Genomic DNA, 19,411 nt, shown 5'->3' with positions numbered 1-19,411 from the left:
ACCACTTGATCAAAAGACCTGATAAGAACAATTTTAGAGGAGGAAAATTTAATTGGAGGCTTCAATCCACAGACATCCAGCTCCATTGCTCTTGGCCTGAGGTGAGGCAGTACAACATGGCAGAAGATTGCTAAAGGAGAAAGCACCCAAGCACCCCTGGAGGTGACACCAGAAAGCAAAGAGACCTCTACTCACTAGGAACACAATATAAACCCCAAAGGCATGCCCCCAGTGGCCCAACTCTGTCATCCACAAACTACCTGTCTGCAGTTACCCTCAGTTAATCCATGTCCAGGGATTACTACATTGATTAGGTTGAAGTTCTTATAACCTAATTGTTTTGCCTCCAGACTTTCTTGCATTATGCCACACATGAGCTTTTGGGGGACACTAAACCATGATGGAGTGAAATGAACTGATTTAATGCTTCTGAAATATTACTCTGCTGTATAGAGGCTGAATTATGGTCAAGATAGGCAATACTATCGTTTTCAGTGTTAACACAATAAGTGTTTGTTTCTTGTTCACACAAAGCCTGATATGGTTAGACATTTCTTGAGGAAATTTCTTCTCCATGCAGTGACTCAGAGATCCAGGAAACATCTATCCTGTGATTCTACCTTACCACCATGTGGGTTGCCACTAAAGAGACAAAAGAATAAGCACACAGGCCCTTATATGTGCTGGGCCAATATTTATAATCCTTTTTGCTAGCTTATCATTTGTTAGAATTCAGGCATGTGCCTCTCATCTTTAGTGAAATGAGGTGAGGAAATCTAAGGGAAGATATTGATATTTGATGAACCATAACTGCCTGTAACCATATGATGTCAGTGAAGAAATAGGATACCAGTTACAAAGTAGCTTCAGTGTTCCAAGTGATAATGGTGACTGAGATTAGAGAGGCAGCAATAGAGATAGTGTAGTTTCGGGATATATTTCAGAAGCAGAACAAACATGGCTAGCACATGGCTGTGAGATGGAAGTGAAATCAAGGTTGAACTCTAAAGTTTCTGGCTTAAGCAACTTGGAAGATGATGGTGATTTTAACTGAATTGAAGAAGATTTGGAAAGTAACAATTTAGAATGTTGGTTGTGTTTAAGGAATTTGGGAATTATTCTTTGTGTTGTCTGTTAGGTATCAAATGGAGATGTCAAGCTGTAACCTGAACATTTGAGTCAGGAGCCCAGGGAAGAATTCTGATTTGGGAATATAAATTTGGAAGTAATCAGAACATTGGTGAATTTTAAAACTCACAAGGATTCGCAATCAATGTTATTGTATTTTCTGTTTTAAGGAAATAAATTGAGGCTAAAAAGGGAAAAGTGGCTTACTTAAGGTCATCATTAACATGTGATTGAGCTAGGATTCAAATTTAAGTCTGTCTGAACTCATTCTGCCAAAGATAATGATTGTTTAGTATTATTGATACAATATGCACTTTTTGGCTTCATTTTATCTTTTAATCCTTTTTTTATATATAGTTTCAAAGGTGAAAAGAGTAGCTATTAAGAATTCATACTCCCAGATTTCACATGATAATAATGGGACACAGAATGGACTAACAAATTGACTACCGCCTTGTGATATTTCTCAGGCAAGCTCACTATTGATTTTAAAGTTTTTCAACTGTAGCATGTTACATTACTATATAGCCTTTTTATCAGTAAAGAGTTTTGTGAACATTCTGTTTCATTCCCTTCAATCTCATGCCTTTCAATTCAGTTGAAAATGTCATTACCTCAAGAGTGTGTGCTGTGAGACCAGGGTCTTTGGTTGCCACACAGCTGCTGACCTTGAGAGATACACAATCATGGGGGTGCATGCACCTCTCTCCTATTTCCCTAAACTGTTCTTAAAGCTCATCACAGGTAAAGCCTTTTTCACATTATACAATGTGATGTATTATGTATTAATGAATTTCTGTTTTTTATTGTGGTAGAAAGAAAGATACTTATTTGATTATGCTCAGATCCAAGTTATGCATATAATCTAAAGACTCACTGGTATTGAAAACAAATACTATTTACATTATAATTAAATATGAAAGGGAAAATTAGAAACAGGAAAATCTATCTATCACCTCCTTATACGGTCTCCATAGCTAGTGCGTCTGGTCTCAAAGATTCTACTATCCCCCATAACATAAAAATATTTTCAAAATATCTCTTGATTCCTAATGTTACTCCAAGGTTCTATGTACAAATTACATTTAGGGAAAGTTTTAGTTCTCTTATAGCTGTATTCTGGGCAAGAATAATTATTTGACTCTGGTGCTGGGGGGAATGAGAGTCAATTGCTTTCTATGCAGTTGGGAGACCTCTAAAGTGAGGGGCTAGGAGGAAGGGACAAGCAGGAGGAGGCCTGAGGCCTGTGAGCTTTCCAGGGTGGACCATTGCTGTGGCATGATTCCCCACACAGCAAATAAAATGTAAAGAGAAGGAGAAATGGCAAAATGCTGACCTCAGGAATGTGACTAGGTTCTGGCCTCCTCAGCAGCCCCAGAATTCAGATAAGATTCTATCACCGTAAATTAAATTAAAACCTTAGGAATATTTTTCTTTCCTTTCCTGCCTAACTTTTTCTTTCTTTCTTCCCCCATTAAGTAAGCAAAACTTTATACAGATGCTGCAGTGTGCAGAGGGAGCATTTAATGAGGAATGTCAAGTGTACTTGAATTTAGAAAGTCCTGAGTTTACAACCTCTTTGGATTATTTAATAGAGACACAGGAAGACACTTGACCTCTCTCAATCATAGTTTCTTAACCAGCAAACCTGAGAATAATTCCTTTTCTACTAACTCACAAAGTGTTGGTGGCACTGAGAGATGTGTGTAACAATACTTTGTAAAGTGTAAACATATCTACCTTGTATGGGAGGCATTATTTTAGATACAGTGGGAATAGAGAAAGGAATAAACCAGCTATGCTCTAAACATGAGAACCAGGGTAAATGCATCAGAAACTGGACTCAATGCCTTAAAGCAGCAATAATTATATTATATTAATTATATTTTATTAATTATATTTTATCTCACTGATTCTACAACCTTGAGGTTAGGTGACTTTGGCTTCTTGTGGCATCAATTGAGGTCACTTAGCTATATTCAACAGGGCTCAAGAGGGTTTCACTCCCATTCCTGGTACCTTGGTGAAGATTATTAGAAGATTGAATTCATCTGAAACTATCTTCCTATCTACGTGCAGCTTCTTTGGCATGGTGGTATTGGGGTGTTGAGTCTCGTACGTGGTGGCTGGCTTTCCCCAGTTAAGGACTGCAATAGAACCTAGTGGACAATGCATGTGCATTTAGGATGTACTTCAGAAATCACATGTTGTTTATTAATATACCTTGATTTAATATTCATAACCATTGATTTATATAATATCATTTATATAATGATTTTTAGTTTTATTGATACAATATGCACTTTTTGGTTTCATTTCATACCTTTCAATCCTTTCTTTCATATATGGTTTCAAAGGTGAAAAGGGTAGATATTAAGAATTCATACCCCCAGATTTCACGTGATAATAATGGGGCACAGAATGGACAAACAAATTGACTAAGTCAGTTGTCTCAAATAATAAATATTGTTTTCTAGTATTGATATAATTAATAATCAAAATTTATTAATTATAAGCTAAGGCAGTTAAGGTTCAAGGAGAGAAAAGGAATAAGGTTCTGAATGTTGATGGAAGAGTGACAAGGTCACATTCTAGAAGAAATAATGCATTGATGATGTCATTGCTACTTTTGGAAGATAGAATCTTCTTCTATAAGTGTTGCTTCTGGTCATACCCTTATCAAACAAAAAGGGAATATTTACTCAAACTGATTATTAGAGCTAAAAATAATTCTATTTGAAAAAGCAAAGCTTTCACATATCAAAGTAACAGGTTTGGATATCACCTCCCTTCTTCAAGAATACCACAGTCTTATTCAATTATGATTTTGGCTCATAGTCCTAGATCATGCCATCTAAATCAGATTGAGAGACAGATGAAGATCTTTGAATACAGATTCTTGGATACTAATATGAAGAGTTAAATTATATGACTCTCATGCTCAATGTACAAGGTAAACCAGTGAGGATGGCTGAAATAAATATTCTCACCCATGAGGGAGAAAGGAATTAGGAAGCACATAGTGATAACTGTATATTGTAATTCTAATATTCAGCTGGGCTCATGTCATGAACTCCTTGATTAGGGGCCTTTGTTACTTCCAGAAAGTGGTTCTCTGTTTCTTTACTCTATCCTTTGAAATATTGATTATTGATTCTGATTTATAAATAATTTTTCCATTTCTGGAAATGGAAAAGGAAAAGGAAAAATTATTTATAAATCAGAACCAATAATCCTTACTTTTCTGCTTACAGCTGAATCGTTTTCTCAGATGCTCCCTACCCACAGAGACTGAAGGATCTAAGTGTCTTTCATTTTACCTTCTCTCCAACCCATTTAGCTTAACCTGGCTATACTTCTGCCATTATAATTCCTTTAAAAACTACATGGACTTCCTGTTAAGTTTATTGGTTGCTTACCACAATAGATGATTGCATGCTTATAAATTCTTTGAGAGAAGCTTTTGTTATAATTTGGATATGAGGTGTCCCCCAAAACTTCTGTGTTAATGCAGGAAGGCAAAATCCAATGTATTGTGAGAGCTATAACCTAATTTGCCCACCTTAGTTTGAATGGACTAACTGGGTGACAACTATGTGGAAGGATTCATCATCCCTTTGGCCCCTTTCTCTTTCTCTCTTTGCTTCCTGTCCATTGTTAATGGAGCAAGGCTTCTCTTCCATGCCCTCCTGTCTTGATTTACTTGGGCCCAGAACAATGGAGTCAGTTCACCAATAACTGAACCTCTAAAATCATGGGCCAAAACAAACTTTCTCTCCTCAAAGCTGTTCTTGCTGGGTATTTTAAAGTGACACAAAGCAGACTGATACACTCTTCTTTAGCTGGGGCTTCCTAACAGGCTGTTATAGATTTAAGATATTCTATTGTTTAACAGAGAATGTCTGTGATATGCACCTTCAAGATTTTGTCTCGCTGAAAGATCTATAATACATCACCTTAAATATTTATGAGGGCTTAAGAAAGAGTTTGATAATCAGACCCTTGACTTCCTGGAACATTCTTCTGGGTAGTCTGAAGGATTTGATCTTTGCATTGAGAAACTATCTTATTTTTGGAATTTTTTTTGCAAGAAAAGATTAAAAATGAAAAATAATTTAGGTCTTTAATCTAACCAAGCCTAGATTCTATATATGTTTCCTAAATTCTACTTGAAAATAGAATTTCTTTTTGGTTCATCTATGAACTATCTGTGAGTTATGGTGTAGATATGAGGTTTCCCCCAAATCTCATTTCTGAAACAATGCAAGAAAGTTTAGACATGCAATGATTGGGTTAGGAAAGCCCTTATCTAATCAGTGCATTAATCCACTGATAGGGATTAACTAGGTAGTAACTGTAGGTAGGTAGGGTGTGGCTGGAGGAGGTGGGTAGCTGGGGGTATGCCCTTGGGGTTTAAATTTTGTCTGTGATGAGCAGAGAGTCTCTGTGCTTCCAGAATCCAGTGTCCTGAGCTGCTTTACTCTGCCACATTTCTCCAACATGATGTTCTGCCTCACTTCAGGCCCAGAGCAATGGAGTTGACCATCTATGGACTGAGATTTCTGAAACCATGTGCCCCCCAACGTTTCCTCCTATAATTTTGCTTGTCAGGTCTTTTGGTCATAGCAGTGAAAAAGTTGACTAAAACACTATGCATCTATGCATGCATTATGATAAACAGATAAGCAAGAACAAAGGAATGTTCAAAACTCCTTCTTAAATTCATCAGTTTATTAAGTATCATTTCTACTATCCATATTATTGCCGATGACAGATTTTCTTAATTTTCAACTACTATGTACAAAGGCACTTTTTCTTCTAGCTTTCAATATTTTCCCCTGAACTCTTATATTCAATTTCTTTGAGTTTTATATCTACCATAAATCTCCTTAGGGGTCTTGTAACTTCTACTCAGTCTCAAAGCATATTTCACACATTTTGTACTTTCTCTTATAGTAACATCATATTTCCAGGTACCAAATGCTGTTCAAGTCACTATAACTATGTAACAAATGACTTAAAACTCAATATTATCAATAACGATTGTATATCATGGATTCTATATGTTAGAAGTTTGCTCAGAACTCAGCTTAGCAATTCTTCTGATTTTGGGGCTAATTAGTAGGACTTTCCTGGTTGATAGGTTGGTCTTACGAGTCCAGGATGGCTTTACTAACATGTCTACTACTTTGCCCGAGTGGCTGGAAGGCTGAACCCTTAAGAGACTGTCAAGCAGAATATCTACTTGTGGTCTTTTCAGCTGCATGTTCTTAGGGTTGTGTTTTTTGCATAGCATCTGGATTCCCCTAGATAAGTGGTACTCAGTGGGTAGTGGTGGGGGTAATTCTGCCCTCCAGTGGATTTTGGGCAATGTCTGAAGATATTTTTTATTATCACACTGGGGTAGTACTATGGTAATCTAGTTGAAAGAGATCAGAGATGTTGCTAAACATCCTGTAATGCATGGAACAGCCCCTTCCTCTTGAAGAAAAGAAAAGGAAAAAAATTATCTGGCCCCAATTTTCAAAGGTGTCAAGGGTATAGAGTTTTATCCTAGAGCAAGCATCTCAAGAGAACTGGGCAGAAGCATCTTAGCCTTTTCCAATCTAGCCTCAGAGATAGACAGAATCAAATTCAGACCAGATTAAAAGAGGATGAATTAGACTTTACTTCTTAATAGGAAGAGGAGAAATGATATTATGGAAGAGCATGGGAAGTGGGCAATTTTATCACAGACATCTTTAGAATATACCATCGGCTGCAGGAACTGTCAGGGGAATCCGAATGTGATCATTGCCATGAAGAAGGGTAAGCATATTGCCTTAAGGATGTGGGAAGATCTGTCACTTCTGGTTGAAGGGATAAAATGGAGCTTCCTCAAAACATGACCTTTTAAAGAAGTAAGAAATAACAAATTAAACCTTGAGAAAAGAAACATGATTGGAAAGGGCAATTGAAAGGGAGAATATTCTAAACAGAGCAAACAATAGAAATAAGGATATTGATCATCAGGAATTAGTAAATTATGGCTTCTGGGCTCAATCCAGCCTGCCATTTCTTTTGAAAGCAGAGTTTGTTCGAACCTAGCTATACCCATTGAGTAGTTGACTGCAGAGACCATATGACCCAAGAAACCCAAAATATTGACTTTCTAGTCATTTATGGGAAAGTTTACTTGTACCTGGACTAGATCTTCAATTTACTTGTTTATTAAACAAATACTTGTTAAGTGTATGCTGTCAGTCAGAAATTTTGTCATATTTTTAGTATATTCTGGTGAGCAAAACAAACATCTATCATGGAGGGTGTTTTTTTTTCAGTTACAGTATTTGAGAACTACAAAGAAAGTAGCAAAGTTCTGTATTTGAGAATATTTTCAGAGTATTTAGGATGAATGACCTGGGAAGTTTTTTATCAGTAGAATTTCAGGCAAGACCCACCAGATGAGAAAGAGCCAAGCAAAGGATGTGAATGGTAGAGATAAGATTTATCAGGAAAGAGAAGGGCATGCACAAAGTTCCTAAGCAGAAAGGACCTCAGCTTATGAAAATGAAAGGTGGCTGGTATTGGTGGGATATGGTGAGCCAGTATGCGTTTGAAGGTCAGACATGGTCCAGGTCTTGGTGAGTCATACAGGTCTCAGAAAGGATAATCCAAGCTTAGTAGGAAACTACTTGAGAATTTTTAAGGAGGGCAAAAGAAAACAATGTTTATTTAAAAAAAAAGTAGAAGAAGAAGATGAAGAACAAGAAAAAAGAAACCTCTGGCTACTGAGTGGAGGTTAGTTAGGAGGTGGACTGAGAGGAATTGAGAGATGATCAAAACAGGTCCTAAAGGTCCTAGACAAAAATAATGGTGCCATGATCTAGTAACTATTTCTCAAGCATTACTCTGCTTATCTGTCACCTGGGATCTTATTAAAATACAGACACTGATTCAATAGATAAGGGATGAACCCAAGACAAGATGCATCTGGTTCACACACTAACAAGGGTAGAGGTAAAGACATGTAAGGTGGTGTTTTTTTTTTTTTTTAATTTATGTCATTGGATTCTCATTTTTGGTAATACTTTTCCATAGCTAGAAGTCTTAAAATAATTTTTCATCATAAAAACAATGCAAAGAGGAAAATACAGCCCCCAAACTTTCAACCATTTTAAATCAGCACTGAGTGAGAAAGTCTTTTGCAGAGCTTCATATATAGGATGCTACCTAGAGTTTGCAAAAACATAAAATCATAGCTAGTTAATGAGCAAGTGTCCAAGGGTGATCAATTTTATTAATTTTTCTAACAAGATTTTATTTAACTGTACCAAAATGAAGAAGAGAAAGTTCCTATCTTAACAGAGATATAGTTTATTTGTGAATTTTAATATATTGAGAAAGGATTTCTACAGAGCTATGGTCAGAATGTTATGGACTTGCCAAAGAGAGACACTTATTCCTGGAGATGCAAAGAAGGATATTGAAAATGATTTTCAAACAATAAGTAGGAGTCAGAGAATAAAGGAAGAGGAGGGTGTTCCAGGAAGAAGAGAAGGCCAAGAATGTAGAGAGTTTAACAGGAGACACCTGTCTTTTATTTTTTTTCCCAATGTGGGAACTCATAGAACTGGCTGAGGGAACATGTCTTGTCAGAATTCAGACTGATGAATAGTGTGTGTAGTGCCATTAATTCTAGTCTATTCAAACCACAAGAATTTCACAAGCTGTTGATATGGGCCTGAGCATCATAGAGACCTGAGAGGAAAATAAACCCTATTGTCCATAATAATAACTCATTTCTGATGGAAGCTACAGATAAGGATGCTTGAGCCCAAAGAAAGAACATGGCCAGTTAAGTTAACTTGCCAGAGGTCACCCTGGCTCATGAATGGAAGATCTAGAATTTCAACCCACTGTGTCCCACCTCAGACACCGCCATTGCTAGAAATTGCAGTTGACTTAGAGAGACAAACCCAGTATACTTAAAACAATTAAAAAGAGACACAAAACCAACATTACAGTTATACACCAGTTCACAGTGCAGTTTCAAAATGAAAATTGCTTTATTATTTTTCTTCTGATTATAAAAGCAATGCTTCCTCTCTGTAAAACAATTCAAACATTACAAGATTGCATTGTGCAAGGATGAACATTCTTTGTAGTCCCAATGCTCTACCCCATGCCAGAATTGGCCACTGATAGCTACATTTGTGTTTTAGGTGTATATGTGCACCATCTCACAAAAAGAAATAAGCATTAAAATAAGTTGAAACACACTGTATAAAATGTTTTATAATCTATTTTTTCCCACAACACCATAGAACTATTTTCAGGTAAAATTGTGCTTATGTTCTTAAACCCTTATGAAGATACATCCAGTTCTTTGAAATTGATATGCAATTTCCCAGCCATTTGATACTATCCAGCTTTAGGTAGTTAAAGCAACATTACCTGAGTGTAATAATATTGGTTATATTGTTATTTTGGGAATCTTTTCCTCTCATCCACCCTGCCCTATAGTCACAGTCAGGTCAGATAACAGGTTGGTGCTACTCCCTGTCACAGGGCTCCATTATTTTCAAAATCCACCCCCACCCCCTGCTTTCCTCTTCCTCCTTCCTCATGCACATACTCATACACAGATAGCATGTCTATTTAAATGCAATTCCATACACCCATTTGAGGTGTACAGTGTTTGATCAACTTTGACAAATGTATACAGTAGTATAATCACTACAACATTAAAAATATTGTTCCATTACCTCCAAGAAGTCCTGCTTCCTCTTTGCATTTGATATCTTCCTCCCATTCCCAACCTCAGACAACCACTGATCTATTTTCATTACCTATCATACTGCCATTGTGAGAGTGTCATATAAATTGAATCATGAAATATGGGGTCTTTGTGTCTGGCATTTTCACTTAGTATAATGCTTCTGAGCTTCACCCATGTTTTGCTGAAATAGTATTCTGTTATATAAATATACCACACTGTGTTTATTCATTCACCAGCTGATCAGCATTTGGCGACTTTCTATTTTTGTCTATTTTGAATAAAGCTTCTATGAATATTCCCATACAGACCTTTGCATGAACATATTTCCTATTTTCCTTATGTAATGCCTAGAGGTAGATTTGCTAGGTGGGACTGTAAGGGTATGTTTAGCTTTATAAGAAATTGCCAAATTATCTTCTTGTCTTGCTGTACAGTTTGCATTCCTGATCCTCTTTGACCTTTGGTAATATCTGACTTGGATTTTAGCCATCCTAATGAGGTTTAGCAGTATCTCTTTGTGATCTTATTTTGCATATCTTCTGATGTGGAAGGATGTTGAGTATGCATATTTTCAAGTTTATATTGGTTTATATTTCATGTGTCTTCTTTGGAAAAAAATAATCCTTTTTCTGTTTTTAAAAGTTGGGTTGTCTTATAGTTCAATTGTAAGCTTTCCTGCATATATCTGATGCAAGTCCTATGTTGGTAATACATATGCTTAGTATTGTTCCATAATTTTTAAATACCATACTGCTTTTCTTTCTCCCACTCCACTTAGTGGAGACTTCATAGAAAAGAGTGTGCATGATCTCCCTTGAGTCTGAAGCTCCTGAAATCCAGTCATGCTGACTTACACTAGTCCTTTAAGAATTCTTTAAAATTTCAGATCATTTTTCTTCATGCTCACTTTTGCAATTACCACGTGTTTTGTCCCATGCTCAGCCAAAGATGAAACATTCTTTATGTCCTGTCTCTCCTTGCAAGTCTCCTGTAGTCTAATTTTTTTAAAGTATGGTTTTTTCAGTTACTTGGCATTGTTGTTGTTATTATTATTGTTGTTGGAGCAAAATCTCCTTGCTTCTTTATCTTAAGCAGCAGTGAAACTGCTGCTGTTGCTGTCCTCACTCTATGTGTCCTCACTCTATTGTTGGCACTTCTGGAATCGGTCAGTCTCTTTAGTGAATACTTGCTGCCCTGGACTTTCAGAGAGCAGAGGCTAAGGCTTGGATACATGTGTTGTCTCCACCATGAAGGACACATTGCTAGAATCAATGGAATCTCTCCAAGTTTTGTTTTTTTTTTTTTTTTTAATCTTTCTCTCCAACACATTGGGCAAGTGTTTTTCTCTCAGTCTTGCTAAAAGTTTTTCATGAACCTCCCTTACAGGATAGCTTTCCAGCCTATTTCACTCTTTTCTCAGTTTCTTGCAGTTCTGCCCTCTGACCATTTAGCACAGTTTCTGTTTTAAGATAGTAAAAGTTTCACCAAATGCTCACTTCCCTATGCAAATGGACTTGATTGAGACAGAGACTTTCAACCTGTGATTTATACTTCCCAGGGTCCAGAGTGGACCTGATATGTTGGAATTCCAAAATGAACTCTCAAAATTAGACCTAACTTTAGGAACCCTGTCTACAAATATTAATAGACTATTCTCAGATGCTTGTGCTCTGCTGCTGAGAACTTGTGTTTGTGTCTAAACATGTTGCCTCTGCATTTGGCTAAAGCTTAAGATTTGCAATTGGAGCTCAGTGATAGAGTGCCTACTTAGCATGTGGGAGGCCTTCCTTCCATTCATTCCCCAGCTTGCATGCACAAGCACCCATACAAAAATGAACAAACAAAAAAACAAACTTGCAATCAAGTGTCTAAAATTAGTTCTGGATTAATGTCTGATTCATGCTGGCTCAAGATAATGGGTTTCCACCATTTGACCCAGCTATCCCACTCCTGTGTCTATAGCCAAAGAACTTAAAATCAGTATACTCAGTGATGCAGCCGCATCAATGTTTATAGCAGCTCAATTCAGAATAGCTAAACCGTGGAACCAACCTAGATGCCCTTCAATGGATGAATGGATAAAGAAACTGTGGTGTACATACACAATGGAATATTACTTAGCATTAAAAGAGAATAAAATTATGGCATTGTAGGTAAATGGATGGAATTGGAGAACATCATGCTAACCAAAGTAAGCCAATCCCCCCAAACCAAAGGCTGAATGTTTTCTGTCATAAGTGGATGCTGATCCATAATGGGGGTTGCGGGGGGGTGCATGGGAAGAATGGAGGAACTTTGGACAGAGGAGAGTGAGGGGAGGGGAGGGGACACCGGGGTAGGAAAGATAGTGGAATGAGATGGGCATCATTACCCTAGATACATGTATGATGGCACAAATAATGTTACTACATCATATATGACTAGAGAAAGGAAAAGTTGTGCTCCATTTGTGTATAGTGCATCAAAATGCATTCTGCTGTCATGTATAATTAATTGGAACAAATAAAAAATAATGGCAAAGCACTTTTGAATAAAAATCTATAATATCTTTGAAAATAAAACTTCAAATATTTTGTTACTTTTTAGGAAAAAGAAAAGTTTACAAGACAGGCACATGCCTGTAATCCCCAGGTATTTGAAAAGATGAGGCAGGAAAATTGCAAGTTCAAGGTCAGGTGGGCAACTTAGGGAAACCCTGTCTCAGCATTAAAAAAGGTGTGGTGGGGTAATTGGGGATGAAGCTCAGTGGTAGAACCCTTGCCTAGCATGTGTGAGGCCCTGGGTTTGATCTCATGTACTGTAAACAAACAAACACCTTCCCCCACCACACAAACAAATTGACAATTTGAAAGTTGTGAAGGTACCAGCATTCTTGAGAAAAGTCTCTTGGGAAGATCAGTCACATGTCCCTCAAGGTTTTCATGAAGCCTTGATCCACACAGTAAGTCAGTTTTCTGGTGAAAGGGATTTTCAAGGAATCATATTGTATAAATTGGTAAATATATGCCCCCAACTACTGTTCAGTGTGTATGTGTATGGGGAAAAAAGCTTCTACAACTAATAGCAGGTGTTAAATGTAATATAAATTAGCTTAGAATAAAATGGGAAAATAGGAGCTTGAGTCAGACCCTAGGTTAGATGATCTGGGAAGGATAAGAAAGAGAGGCAGAAATCAGCTGCAAATTAGAAAAAGTTGAACTAGTTTAAGTACAGAAGGTAAAATTATAAATAGTCTTGTACATAGTAAATATTCAATAAATATTTGTTTTGACTGAAAAAAAAGACAATGGGTTCCTCTTCATCCTGCTTCCATTCAAGGCTATGATCCCTTGAAACATACACAGAGCCCATTTGTTTTCCAGTAAAAATGGGCAAAAGGAAGAAAATTTAATAGAAAACTTACTGTTCAAGAGAAGCCCTTGCTCTGATATGATGATAAACCCACTGTGGCCACCATTACAGAAGCCTGTATCCCAACTAAGGCCATCTGCACTTAGCTGATGTTACAGTTCACATGGGACTCCAGCTTTTGTTGTGACATGTGACAGACATGGCCATAAAAGCTTCACCTCCTACTTCTAGGGCTTTCCTGAGACCAGCTTACCACCAAAGTATTCCTCCATCAGCTGTAAAAGTGTGAAAATATATTGTGATCTATTGACTTGTTGGATATCATTAAACAAGAGATTTAGCGTTAAGTAAACCAACTTCTTTCCCACTTCTTCTTCTCTCCCTCCCTGCTCTGTCTCTCTTCCTTCTTTCTCTGTCCTCTGTAGGAATTTGCAAGGCTTTCTATGTCAAAGTTGTTACATTCTGTCTGTCAGCTGTAAAGCGGTTGGATTGCCTCCCCACTTCATCTTACCTCCCCATGGAATGAAAATGACACTTTAAGATACTTCTGTAACTAAGTTGCAGATCACGAAGCCCAATCTTCCAAAGGAAGCCTGTCCCATTTAGGGTTAATAGCCCTGCATTTATTCCCAAATCCCCACATCTTGCAACTCAGAAACACTAGCATGAAGAATACCCTGATTGACTCAGGAAATATATTTTCCTGAGACCAGTGGTTTATAAAATTTATTCTCCGATTGGCGGGTCTCTTGAACAGTTGTTTGTCATAATCAGATTTGGAAACCATCTGTCTCCTTTCAAGTGATGATTGCACTGTGACCTCTGGCTCTAAGCATGCAGCTGGTCTGGGCAGAGCAGATCTCGGCAATGAATGAAAACCAGAGCTGTCTTATCAAATAGTGGCAGGACTCGTTTTGTTTAACAGTGCTGGAAATTAGTTTTTCAGGCACTGATCTTGACAGGTCAGCTGTCAAAAGTGGGTGTCTGTGGCCATAAATTCATTGATCCCATAAACAAAACTCTGTCTGCAAAATACAAGGGGAAATCAGAGTAGACGCACTATGTACAAATCAAATGGTCTGGAGCTGTATGACTAAGTGTCAGGACTTCTTTGAGTAAAAGGTTTTTCTGGCTTCCCATTTATCAAGCCTATCAGCCTCATTGGGCTTCACTGACTGAAACATTTTCCTCAGCGTTCAGAGTGGGCAGCACTGGGCACCCTGGGTCTTGGTGTTGGTTGGCTGCAAGATTGAGAATACATTTAAAGCTTTTTGTTTGGTTTTAATTTCCACTGGATTCTCTCATTTGAACTATATTTTTCTCTATCCTGGTCTTATGTTTTGGGTGTTCAGAGGGATGGCCTCTTCCAGAAATGACCAAGGCTTACCATGCTGTTCTGAAGATTTGGGTAAGAACATGCAGCTTTGTAGAAATAGGGAGAATAGCTCAGCCCCGGGGTTCTCAGATTCCGCCTGATGTGAGGGAATAATAAACTTTCCTGTCTAACATGAAGGATCCCGAATCCTGGAACACAGTTGTACTTTGATGTGTTCGAAAGGCAGAATTTGAGTTTCACTTTGAAGTGTTTCTTCTTTCTTTGTCAGGGTACAGAATGCCTAAAGGCCAGGGAGAGAGAAGTTGGTATTAAAAGAACAGAAAACAAAAAACCTTTAACTCCTAAGTACTTTAAGACCAAAAGATAAGGATGATAACAGGCTTGGAGGATTTTTTTTCCCTCTTATGAAGTTCCACTTTGATTTAAATGGTCTTATTGCATTAGGGTTGTGTGAATATTAACTAAAATGTTTTGGTGCCATCTCTCTTTCTTAGTGGAGGAACATTGCTTGTTTTCATGAACCTGGGCCTCAATTATAGCTGCTTCCCTGTCTCCCAACCCAACAGGGTCTAGGGCTCTACACTAGCTTGGAGAGGTCTTAGAATATGAGACAGTGGTCAAACTAGCAATATGTCTTTTCTAGAAGATAAATGTCCCCGATCCACAGCTTCTTGGAGCAAGAGCACAGATTTACTTGGTTCTCTCAGATGGGCCCTTATTCACAGACAGATGATTTGACTCTGCCTGCTCCTTTGACATTCAGTCCTCAGTCATAAAAGTGCATGTGGTAGGGTTTCGCTTAATCACCTATGCCGGTTATTTTTATCAAAAGCTCATTTTTCTTCCTGCTAAAGTAGTGAAAAAAACCTATTAAAAGCAAGAAGAGCACAAAGAAGGTAATGATGATTATTTATAATTCCTCCATTTATATGTAATACATATAAACGTGTATCACATTTTAATGTATCTTCTCCCATTTTTATCAATGCTTTTTCTTGATAAGCATAATTAAGGTCATATTGTATGCATATTATTATAGCTTGATGTTTTTTACTCTGTTATTAGTTATAAAACTAATTCTTTACTACTGATTCTTTACTACATGATTCTTAATTAAGCTCTTTCTATAATAGATTATTTCAAAATGATTTCTTTCCTTTGAGCCCCTCAACTTAATAGGCAGGGAAGATATTTGTATTCCATTTTAGGGATAAGAAAATGGAATCTGAGTAAAGTTCATTGTATTGAATAAACATTTGTTCACTTCCTTCTGTTTCAAGCTCTATGCTGTCAAGTGGGTAGTGGGAGGTCATTTAGGTAAATGGTGAGAACAACCAGAACACAGCTATGGATTAATTCTACAACACTCAGCTTCCCATCTTTTTGCCCAAATGTAGATCAGTTATAGAAGCTGATCTTTGTGATGAGAAATAACATGGTGTCTGAGGCAAGGTTGTAACAATGAGATGGGAATTACCAAGAACGTAAGACACTGGATAGCTCATGGTCCCAGAGAATAGGGCAAGAAACCCAGGTCTGATGACTGGCTCAGAGACATAGGCCCAGACTACAAGCCTCTGGAGATCATGTCTGTTGCAGCTTTGCATAAATCATGGAGATTGGGCCAAACATTCATTAGTGGTGATGAATACATCATCCTAATGTATGATACATTAATGTCAGTAACAGGGGAGACTGCATGTGGAGTGTATGGATATGTTAGTATCTTATCAACAGAGGAAACTGTGTCTTTTATGGACAGTCTCTGTACAACCTCTACAACTTTTCTGTAAATCTGAAACTTTTCTAAAGTGAAGGCTTATTTTTTAAATGAGTAAAAATGTAACAGATCCAGAAGAGGAGAAATGGCATCGTAGGCAGAAAGAACCAGATGCAAAGATCAGGAAGAAACACAATTTTCATGAAAAAGGACAAGGAATTTACTGTGGCTACTAAACAGAAGTGGAGCTGAGGGAGTGGGCTCTGGAATGAGACAGTCTTACTTAAGGTCAAGCCTACAAGTATTAGGGTTTATTCTGTCGGAAATGTTAATTAGTAAATTTTAATCAACATCATTCATGTTTAAGCTTCTTTATTGTAAAGGTACCAGCACTTTGGAGAATGGGACAGATGAGAGAAAGTTTGGGAATAATGAGACTGATAAGGAGACTATTGCAAGTGTCAAGGGTAAAGATGGCTCCGCCTGGAGTCAGGCAGTGGTTAGAAACAAACAGTGATGGGGAGGCATTGAGAGGCTGTGCTATTCTCACAGTTGAGCCAAAACCATAGCAGCACATGACTTCCCAACTGCTCCTTCCTGCCTCTATACTCTATTCTCCTGCCTAATTACAATCCCAGTAGAAATACAATAAAGCCTAGCTAATCAAGGCCAAACAGAGCTCCATTCCAGGTGCTTATTGAAGCCATGGGCACAGAGTTAAGATGCCCTTTCACCATACCGGGGAGGTTTGGCAGAAGATGTAGGAATCCATCTCAGACTAGAATAGAATATCCAGTGTTTGGAATTAACACATCATCATTAGGACAAGATTGATTGCTCCCATCAAAACTGTTAGGCGTTGAGATGGTCAACGGGACCTTTACAACTCCACCCATACCCAGAAGAAATAAAGGCCACACATCAGGGTTAAGCAGCCCTGGTGCCCAAGTTAAGCAGTTATGGGGTTGCAGATGCAGGCAGCAAGAATACACACCCATCCCTGTTTCAAGCTCTATGCTGTCACCCATAGAACATAGAGAATCAATCCCTTGACTGTATTTTCTTAATTTATCCTTTTTTATTTTTTGGAATGGGGATTGAATCTAAGGGCACTTTGCTGCTCAGCTACACCCTCAGCCTTTAGCACTTTTTTAAAAAATGTATTATTATTATTATTATTATTATTATTATTATTATTTTGAGACAGTTGCTGAGGCTGGCCCTGAATTTGAATTAGTGATCCTCCTGAACAGCTGGGATTGCAGGTGTGTGCCACCATGTCTAGTTACCTGTTCCTTTTTTTTTTTTTAAACCAGCTGTAATCCAGCTATAGGAATCAACTCTGTGTCCTAGTGCTATTTATTGAGACTTAATGGAGAAATAGCCTTCTCCTTCTCACCATTCTAGGGTCCAGAATATGGTACCATTGATATCTTTGATGCCTTTGATTAGAATTCTGGGTAGGTCTTGCTCTTCCCTGTAGTGACACCCAAACTAATTAGTTGTGGTCAGGAACTTTCAGAGTACATGGCCATGCTCTTAACTAAATTATTTATTCACCACTGCCCACTGTATTATTTAGGATAGAGTGGATCTTAGTGGGTATTGTCCAAAGAGACATTGGGAGAGTCCATGTTTCTTTTAAACTGGCTCCAGAACTCTGTATCTCATTCTAATGATTTGCTTTAGACCTCAGAGTTATAGCATCTTCCAGATGGTGTAGTTCTTCAATTTCTAGAGCTGTGATCTCTTAGGGGTCAGTGCTCAGCTCCTGCTGAAGTATCAGGACTGTGGTTAATTCCAGGAGAGTAGAAGTGTCTTTAAGTGGAGCTATAGTGTCTCCTCTAGGGCCCCAGGAAGCACAGCTCCATGAACAGGTATATCCTCTGCTCTGGTTAACCAGGGTTCCTGGAGGTCATCCCTGATGAAGAGTAGGTGCTGCTGAAGGCATCCTGATACATTAAAGGACTCCTTGTAACATAAATGGTGGTCCATGAATCATCATCAATAGCAATAGCAGTGGCATCACCTGGGAACTTGTTAGACATGAACAATCTCAAGCTCTAGAATCAGAAAGTGCATGTAGAATTCCTGGGTGATTTGTGTGCACACTATAGTTTGAGAATTACTTCTTTAATCAATAGCAGTGGCTCAAAAATCTTGGCTGTGTATTAGAATCACCTGGGGGACTAAAATATCCATATCTAGCCCACTACAAACCAATTAAATCAGAATCTCTGGAGGTGGAGCCCAGCTTTCAGAATGTTTAAAAAGCCCCTGAGAGATCTTAATATACAGTCAAACTAGAGGCCCATGGACCAAGAAGAAGCATATCAGGATCACTAAGGAAGAAATAATGGTCCCCATGCCCAGGGCCTGGAGTTCTGATTTAGTTGATGTGAGATGGGGCTGCACTTTTTTACAGCTCTTCAATTAACAACTGAGAATCATTGACCAGATAAAGGTTTGGTCATTGTTGCCCAGGCTCTGCAGGAACACAGGGAAAGGGAAGCAATCCCAAGAACACCTGTGTCTCTTCTGTTGTTCCTGATGCAGAGCAGAGTCTTCTCCATCAAGTTAGAGTGCCAGTGTGAGACACATCCAGTTATTGAATACACCCTGCAGCCTCAGGAAGTTATGGCAGTCCAGAGAATTTACACAGCTTCTACCTGGGTAGCAGGGAAAGTGATGTTATTTGCACTATAGCAAAAGCAGGCAGGGAGTTCTTGTCCCTGTTTGCAGTAGGTACCAGGATACAAGGCAAGCTATTCACTTGGGTCATTGTTATTTATACAACCGATGGGCCTCATCCTGCCCATGTTGGTGGAAATGACTGAACTTAAGTGTCCCAGTGGCTTAAGAAAGTTAAAGGAGTAGTGAAAGAAGAGGATACTTTGTGGGAGACACAGTGACATGGCCTCCATGGGTGGACAGAATAAAATTAGATATGCCATTTGGTCTAGAGGCAAGTTCTGTTACATCTCAATAGATGGTTTAAGATGGCTCTGGGTCTCTAGGAAGCACAGAGGGCTGCTGTCTTCTTACTGCCTGATATATATTCCAGTTTGGGAGGAGCTCCTAAGGTGTGCCTAGGTGCCTGTTCCATCCCTCATGC

The 19,411-nt window shown here is 38.2% G+C and overlaps 1 protein-coding gene across 2 annotated transcripts in view; it reads left to right on the top strand.

Annotated features, from left to right (window-relative positions):
• Window positions 1–19,411, top strand: part of Grid1 (glutamate ionotropic receptor delta type subunit 1) — a 719,927-nt gene that overhangs the window by 577,292 nt on the left and 123,224 nt on the right. The window lies entirely within an intron of this gene.

Source organism: Marmota monax, unplaced genomic scaffold (genome assembly GCF_021218885.2).
Source record: "Marmota monax isolate L192 unplaced genomic scaffold, Marmota_monax_Labrador192_F-V1.1 WCK01_AAM20220418_F8-fsc00004, whole genome shotgun sequence".
NCBI lineage: Eukaryota > Metazoa > Chordata > Mammalia > Rodentia > Sciuridae > Marmota > Marmota monax.
The sequence above is the reverse complement of the archived record's forward strand: the minus strand, read 5'-3'. Positions and strand labels throughout refer to the sequence as shown.